Below are 8,772 nucleotides of genomic sequence, written 5' to 3'. Positions count from 1 at the left end.
CCTACTTCAGCACAACGTGGTGGACTAGATGACTAGATGGGAAAGAAACACTTCTGTCTACATTATTATTGATTACTTCTACCATTTTAAATCTAGTAATGGACCAGCACCACTGTTAGGATTCTTTTTGTTCCTGGTATACTAAAAAAAACCCTCCTTCTTGTCTATAACTCTGCGGGCCATAGATTTCTCCTTGTGTCCCTTTGCTTCTCTTATCAATTTTCTACAATTATTAGCTTCTGATTTATATTCATGACTGTCAACTTCCCCTTTCTTGCATTGCTATATATATATTTTTATTTTTTATAGCTGCCTTCACTTCCCCTCTACATCAGGCCATTTTTTTTTAAACCAATATGGCTTAAAATTTATGGAGGCCATAAAGTGCATCGGAGAAGGTGAAAGCTTTCACAGCTGCTGTCAGTGCTGTTACTGCTCTGTGCATGCATCAAGGATTTCAACCCAACTCCTTTCACCAGCTCTAAATTCAAATCATTGCCATGGAAATATATCCACACTTTACTGTGGTGTGTGTGTGTGGGAGAGAATGAGACATCCTGGTAACTGGGCTTGCTGGGGAGGAGAGTTTCTCAAATGGTAGGAAAGGCAGGTAGGTTTGTCTAGTCTGCTCTGGGTAGGGATGCATATAAAGAAATGGTATTGGTGACAGTGCGTGGGGTGGCTTTCATTCTGAGTGGCAGTTTTATTGGCTTTTAAATTATGTTGACAATGAGTCAGTGACAGATACTGTAGTTAGCAATTCACCCAACTTGAGAATTGCACTGAAGCAGGCATGCTAATGCTGCTTCGATCCAGCCACACTGGTGGCTGACTTAAACTTGAATTATAAATAGCTTCCAAATGGCCAATAACAGAGCATCTCATGTAAAAAGGATCAGTTAGATCATTAATACCGAAGTCCCTTTGGTTTCGTTTTTTATTTCTCTTTTAACTTCCTGGGACTTTCCAGTGTTTCTTTCAAAAATTTAAAAATGGGTGAAAATTAGTGCAAAAAATGAACTTCACAGTTTTCCAGGTAAATAGTAGAGTCAGTAGTGGGGGACGAGGAGACAGAAAACAAAGCAACAAATAGGGAAAAGTAAGACTCTGTTGTTTATGAAACCATTCTCTCTAATCCTCACTACAAAAATAAAACTTCCTTTTACAAACAGTTGTTAGTGACTTTTGCAGTTACATTTGATATAAGCTGCGTAGGCTCATGGTAGTTTTTGCAGCGTGTCTTCTCCTCCTCAGAGAGGAGGGGGTGCCCAGCACCCATGTGGGGAGCAGGTTGGGAGGAGACCAGTACTCCCCTCCCTGAGGCCTGGTCCTACAGCAGTGAGTAGTCTCGGCCAGCTGCCTGCCCATCTCATGCCTGCATTGGGCAGTTGCATCAGGCACCAACTGCAGTCACATTCCCCCATGCAGGCACGCTGTGCTGGTCCCTGGGAATCTGCGAGCAAGGAGCCAGATAATCTGGATAGAAATTAGAAAAATCCAAATACTAGATTTTTCAAAAGCAGGGAATTTTTCAGAGGCTTTTGCTAAAAACTGAAAATTAAGGGCCTTATTAATACCATGTTCATACTTGTTTCAGAGTAGCAGCCGTGTTAGTCTGTATCCACAAAAAGAAAAGGAGTACTTGGGGCACCTTAGAGACTAACCAATTTATTTGAGCATAAGCTTTCGTGAGCTACAGCTCACTTCATCGGATGCACTTGGTCACTCGCAGCCAGGCGAATATTTCTATAATATCCTTCAAAATGCTTTGTTCATGTCTCTGGTCAGATAACATAAATCTATTATTAATATTCTGGTAGTATGCAGAAGCCCCAAATGAGATTAGCGCCCATTGTGCTGGGTGCTGTACAAAAGTGTGGTAAGAGACAGACCCTGCCTGGAAGAGCTGATCATCCAAAAGGAAAAGACAAAGGGTGGGGAAAAGGAAATATCACTATCCCCATTGTACTGCTGGGAAGATGAGGCACAGAAAGACTGACTTGTCCAAAGTCACACAAGGAGGATGTAAGGAGCAGATCAGGGACTGTCACCAGAGGTCATGAGCCCCTCCCCAGTGCTTTAACCACAAGACCTTCCATCTTCCTGACTCTTAACATTAGGTTTCTAGGATGAATACTTACAAATACAAATTTGAAATTTACTTTCTGTAAATACGTTACAATGTTGACTTAAAATTCACTGTTTTGATGAGCATCCCAGCCAGCATGTTCACTTCCCCTGATACTTGGTGAAAGCGAACTTGCCAGGGAGATGAATTTGTATTTTTTAAACAAATATATGGATATTCTTAGTCACTGTACACTGAGCTTCTCTAGTTGTAAAATGGGTGTAAAGATAGTTTCTCCCTTCCCATCTTTTGTGCACTGCTTGTCTTCCAGGCTTAGACTGTAGCTCTGTGTACATCCTGTGCTTAACATAGCGGTCCTCCAATGCTGACTGAGACCTCTGGGCACTCACTGCAATAGACAGCGTTAATAATAATAACCTACTAGTTAACCTCTTCAAAGCACTGCACAAACATTAAGTTCTAAGTCTGATTAATAAGGTCTTGCTGCCTTCAGCTCTGACTGAATTATACACATGACATAACAGAAGGCAACACTGCTCGGCCATTTTTGCTCTCTGAGGTTCTTCAGTTGCTGTCTTTGGGGAATGTTGATCTATTTTTAAATTGCTTAAGGGCTAACGCTCTTCTTTTTGACAGCAAACGTCTCTAGGGAACATGCTGCGCACCGAGGAAAGAAAAGCAAAGTTGAAATGCACAGGAAACATACTGTAGCATGTGCGCACACATCCTCTTTATCTGCCCTGCCTGGGGTATCTTTCGCTGAATCATTATTGTCCTTGGGTTCCGAGGCAATTTCCTTTAATGGAAAAATATAACATTCTACCTCTGTAACGCAGTAAAGGGGAAGAGAACTGGAGAAAGAGGCTTAAAGGGGAGTTTATAGTGGCACTATGAACAGAACAAATGGAGTGGCAAAGTAAATCATTGGTAGGGTGACTAATCTAATTGCCTCCTATGATGAGATAACTGGTTCTGTGGATGAAGGGAAAGCAGTGGACGTGTTATTCCTCGACTTTAGCAAAGTTTTTGACACGGTCTCCCACAGTATTCTTGTCAGCAAGTTAAAGAAGTATGGGCTGGATGGATGCACTACAAGGTGGGTAGAAAGTTGGCTAGATTGTCGGGCTCAGCGGGTAGTGATCAATGGCTCCATGTCTAGTTGGCAACCGGTATCTAGCGGAGTGCCCCAAGGGTCGGTCCTGGGACTGGTTTTGTTCAATATCTTCATTAATGATCTGGAGGATGGTGTGGATTGCACCCTCAGCAAGTTTGCGGATGACACTAAACTGGGAGGAGTGGTAGATACGCTGGAGGGTAGGGATAGGATACAGAGGGACCTAGACAAATTGGAGGATTGGGCCAAAAGAAATCTGATGAGGTTCAACAAGGACAAGTGCAGAGTCCTGCACTTAGGACGGAAGAATCCAATGCACCGCTACAGACTAGGGCCCGAATGGGTAGGCAGCAGTTCTGCAGAGAAGGACCTAGGGGTGACAGTGGACGAGAAGCTGGATAGGAGTCAGCAGTGTGCCCTTGTTGCCAAGAAGGCCAATGGCATTTTGGGGTGTATAAGTAGGGGCATTGCCAGCAGATCAAGGGACGTGATCATTCCCCTCTATTCGACATTGGTGAGGCCTCATCTGGAGTTCTGTGTCCAGTTTTGAGCCCCACACTACAGGAAGGATGTGGAGAAATTGGAGAGAGTCCAGTGAAGGGGAGGTTTAGATTGGATATTAGGAAAAACTTTTTCACTAAGAGGGTGGTGAAACACTGGAATGCGTTACCTAGGGAGGTGGTAGAATCTCCTTCCTTAGAGGTTTTTAAGGTCAGGCTTGACAAAGCCCTGGCTGGGATGATTTAACTGGGAATTGGTCCTGCTTTGAGCAGGGGGTTGGACTAGATGACCTTCTGGGGTCCCTTCCAACCCTGATATTCTATGATTCTATGATTCTAAGGGCAACAAAAATGATTAGGGGACTGGAACACATGAGTTATGAGGAGAGGCTGAGGGAACTGGGATTGTTTAGTCTACGGAAGAGAAGAATGAGGGGCGATTTGTTAGCTGCTTTTAACTACCTGAAAGGTGGATCCAAAGAGGATGGATCTAGACTATTCTCAGTGATAGCAGATGACAGGACAAGGAGTAATGGTCTCAAGTTGCAGTGGGGGAGATTTAGGTTGGATATTAGGAAAAACTTTTTCACTAGGAGGGTGGTGAAACACTGGAATGCGTTACCTAGGGAGGTGGTGGAATCCCCTTCCTTAGAAGTTTTTAAGGTCAGGCTTGACAAAGCCCTGGCTGGGATGATTTAGTTGGGATTGGTCCTGCTCTGGGCAGGGGGTTGGACTAGATGGCCTCCAGAGGTCCCTTCCAACTCTGTTATTCTATGATTCTATGAATCAGGAAGCTCTCTGAGGCAGGTTATTTCACTGCACTATAGAAAAACCTGCTCCTATTGAAGCCAGTAGCAAAGATGCCCTTGATTTTAAGGGGTGTGGGATTGAGTTATTAGAAAACTGTATAATGAATTGTGTTAGACTTATTTATTGAATAACATTCTATATATAGTATTATAAGAAGATATGAAGAGGTTTTTAAGGCCTGGCTTGACAAAGCCCTGGCTGGGATGATTTAGTTGGGGATTGGTCTTGCTTTGAGCAGGGGATTAGACTATATGACCTCCTGAGGTCCCTTCCAACCCTGATATTCTATGAAGGAATTTTTGCTTTCTGAATGCGTGTTTGCTGATGCAGCATTTCAGAACTTAGCTGAAACAGCTTCATGAAACCTGGTTTGTGTGTCTTTGTCAAATCTTTGGTCTGTGTAAGTAGCAAGGTAGAGTAGAGTGTCATGATGGAATTGTTAACTTCATATGCCTCCCACCCCTTCCTAACCAAACCAACCAAAAAGTAAAAACCTAAGACCACAAGAAACAGACCAGTCAGATAAGAACTGGATAGAGCCAAAGGGGTGGACAGCAGCGAACAGTTGACAGAAGTAGACAGATAAATTGTTGTTTATCCTGCTAAAACGTATTGATTTAGGTTAGTTATTGTGATTTATGCATGGGAATGTTTTAATTAGGTAGGCAGACAGATGAGGTAACTTGGTAAACTGAGTCTGTGTAAAGAGGTGGAGAAGAAAAAGAGGAAAAACACAGCAGAAACCAGAGATTTGAAATGAGTCTTTCTTCTTCTCATCTTTCTTGCCTTATCTGGTTTTGCATAGCTATGGAATTCATAGCTGATAATAGCATCATCTTAAAACATACAGAATAAAGCTAAAATCAACTGTTTTTAAGGCTATCTTGTTTTTTACCCAACAGGGTCATAAGGTAGAAGATTATACAGGTCTTATGATTCTCTCCTGCTCAGAACAAAGCAGTAAATACACAGTAACTGCCAGACTACAGGATACATTTCTGCACAGAGTATCTCCAAAGGAAATAAGCTCAAGCAGCTTTTGTTGTGGAGTATTAGGGTATGTCTACACTACCCGCCAGATTGGCTGGTAGCGATCGATCTATCGGGGATTGATTTATCACATCTAGTGTAGACGCGATAAATTGATCCCCGATCGCTCTGCCATCGACTCCTGTACTCCACCCGAGAGGCGGAAGTGGAGTCGACAGGGAAGCGGCAGCAGTCGACTCCGCTCCGTGAGGACGCGAGATAAGTTGACCTAAGATACGTCCACTTCAGCTACGCTATTCTTGTAGCTGAAGTTGCATATCTTAGGTCAATCCCCCCCCAGTGTAGACCAGGGCTTAGAAAACAACAGAAGGAAAATATATGTATTTCAGTGAAATTGGTATATTCCCACCCCTTCTGATATAGTCCAGGTGGAGAGACTAAAACCATTGATCTAGACAGGCATTTGTATCACTCATTTTTTCCATAGGGATCATGGATTCAAGAGACAGCTGGATTGTATGCTACTTACTCCAGCACTTATCTTTTGTCTTGCAAAACTGATCTACTAATTTACCTAGCACTGTTATGGAACTGGAGCAAAACAATGCACTAAGCCAAATTCTGCCCTACAGTTAAATTCCACCAAAGCTATAGAATCCAGGGTTTCACTGATGTGACTGAGGGCAGCATCTGGCCCTTTGTTCTTAGAAGGTAACATACAAATGGAAATCAGCTGAAATTAAAAAGCTTTTCCTAGACATGTACTATAGAGGCAGCTGGTAGTGTCTATAGTGCGAGGCCATGATCAAGTGTCTTGATGTTTTTGGTCTTTTGGCCTTGAGATGAAAATCTTGTCTGTGTCTCTTGGACTGTGAAGTAAAAATATTATCTAAGTTATAATGTTCAGCCACTAGAGTGTGACATGTGTAACATAACTTACTTCAGCTCTTAACAGCCATTCCTGGCTGTGCATTAAAGTGTCTTAAAGTGGGGACATCTCTGGTGTATCTCTCTAGGAAGGAAGCTCTGTAGCCGTTCCATATGTGGTACAGAAGCGTGACCTGCTAGTAGCAACCCTGCAATCTACGGTGTACTAGGTGTCCACGACATCATATCAGAAATAAACTAGTGCCAGAGAAAAACAGAAAAAGAAGGAAAACAGCAAGAAAAGTTGGCAGGATTGATTTCATCAATGTGTCACTCTTCAGTGCCCCAGCAAACTTCAGTTTACACACCTTCAGAATGGATAGAATGGAAGCAATATTTTGCAAGATTTCACATTGCTACAAAACTCCACCAAGAAACCGGAGATATTCAGGTATCATTTTTAATTTATGCTATGGGGAAGCAAGCAGAGTCTATCTTTCAATCTTTTATGTTTACTGAAGACCGTTGCAAAGATGACTTTGAAAGAGTTTGGGTTATGTTTGAGGCATGCTTTATACCTCAGAAATGTAGTTTATGAAAGCATATTTTCACCAGATAATTCAGGAACTGAGAGAAAATGCTGAATCTTTCATAATAGCTTTGCATGCACTGGCTGCAAATTGTGATTTTTTGGGGGGACTGCAAAACATGAAAATATCAGTGACAGGCTGGTTTTGAGTTAACAGGCAAGAACCTCTCACAGCAACTATAATTAATGACAGACTTAAAATCTACCCACAGCTTTTCAGATAGCAAAGCAGTCTGAACTAGTCAAACAGCAGAACCAAAGGCAGGAGCAACTTGAAAACCTGAAACTAGTTTAGAAGCTATAAACAGACAGATGAGCGCTAAAAAACATGAGCCTCAAGGCTTTTACGGTATGCGGATATTTCAGGCAAACTACACAGCCTTTCAGAATAAATGTACAAGATGTGATAAAAATTCATAGCCCAACAGATGTATGTTTAGCCAAAGGCACGAGGTGTAATAAATGCACAGAATATGGAATATTTTGCAGCTATTTGGTATACCAAACCAGTCAGGGAGTTGAGTAATGTTACAGACAATCAAGAGCCATTGTTGCTGGGATTTATCACGTGAGATGACACAGTGCCGGCCTGGCGAGTGAAACTGAATATTCACAGAAATACTATTGACTTTAAAATAGACTCATGAGCAGATGTCACAGTCTTCTCAGAAGGGACCGTCAACCTCTCCCAGAGCTGAAATCACCTGACATAGCCTTGCCTAACCCTACAGGTATTTTGAACTGCATGGGCCAGTTCACCATAGAAACAACTTACATGCTGCATGCAAAGAGGAGAAACTTAACAGGGATGACAGTTCAAGCGAGAGGAGGGAAGCAGTGGTTTAAATTTACTTTTACATTTAGGATTTGTTGGCGGTCGGCAGGGGCAAGTCCTGTGAGTCCTTGCCCTGAAAGAAGGGTGATCCTTAAGAAGTCATGGAGCCTGGGAAGAATACAGGCACACAGTGGTCCCAGAAAGGTCTGTGGGAACAGCCTGTGGACAGGCTGAGGAGGCAGAAACCCAGGGGGCAAGCAGGAGGCCTGAATATGTAGATCTGAACTGCTCACAACAAAGGAACTAGAGTGGAACCCAGAGAAGAGGGAAAGCCTGGATTTCCCTACCAGCCACTGGAAAAGGTGATGCAAAGACCACGGACACCAGGGGCAGAAGGAGTCTGGATGCGATCAAAGATGCAACGTGAGGCTATTGGACTTCTGTCTTGTTGGAATCTCTCTTGCCCCAGAAGTGGAGGGACTAAAAGTGGCTTGGCCAGAGGGCTGAGTCGAAGGAGGAAGCTGATGACCGCAGGGCTGGAGCATTGGTCATCGGGGGGGCATTAGATGAGGAGAGCCTGTTACACTGTGCCCAGCTATGAGGAGGCACGCCAGCAGTGAGTCCACTCTGACACCTGTCCTCCATTTTGAATCTCTTTTCGCAGACAAACACTGCGCCTGGTGCAGGGACCAGCAATAAGCACATAAGGAACGAAGAAGGTCTGCACAAAATACTGCTGTCAAAATAATTTTTCTCACCTGCTACTATGACTGTCTTCACGGCTTTTTTGAAGTCCTTCAGTGGCTCCATATTACTCTGCATATTAAGTTCAACCTTTTTTGTCCATACCTTTATAATGATACCTTGCAGTACCTTAATCATCATGTCTCTGTGTGCTGCATAGAGTTCCAGACAACCTGTGGTCCCTGGTAAACAAGGGAGACAAAGCTGGAGTTCAAGTTGTGTGGAAGCCTCTTTGTAGATATAATTAGTTTCCTTAATAAATGCCTTCTGTTTTAAGATGGACTGTGATTCCAC

This window comes from Lepidochelys kempii, chromosome 4 (genome assembly GCF_965140265.1).
Source record: "Lepidochelys kempii isolate rLepKem1 chromosome 4, rLepKem1.hap2, whole genome shotgun sequence".
NCBI lineage: Eukaryota > Metazoa > Chordata > Testudines > Cheloniidae > Lepidochelys > Lepidochelys kempii.
The sequence above is the reverse complement of the archived record's forward strand: the minus strand, read 5'-3'. Positions refer to the sequence as shown.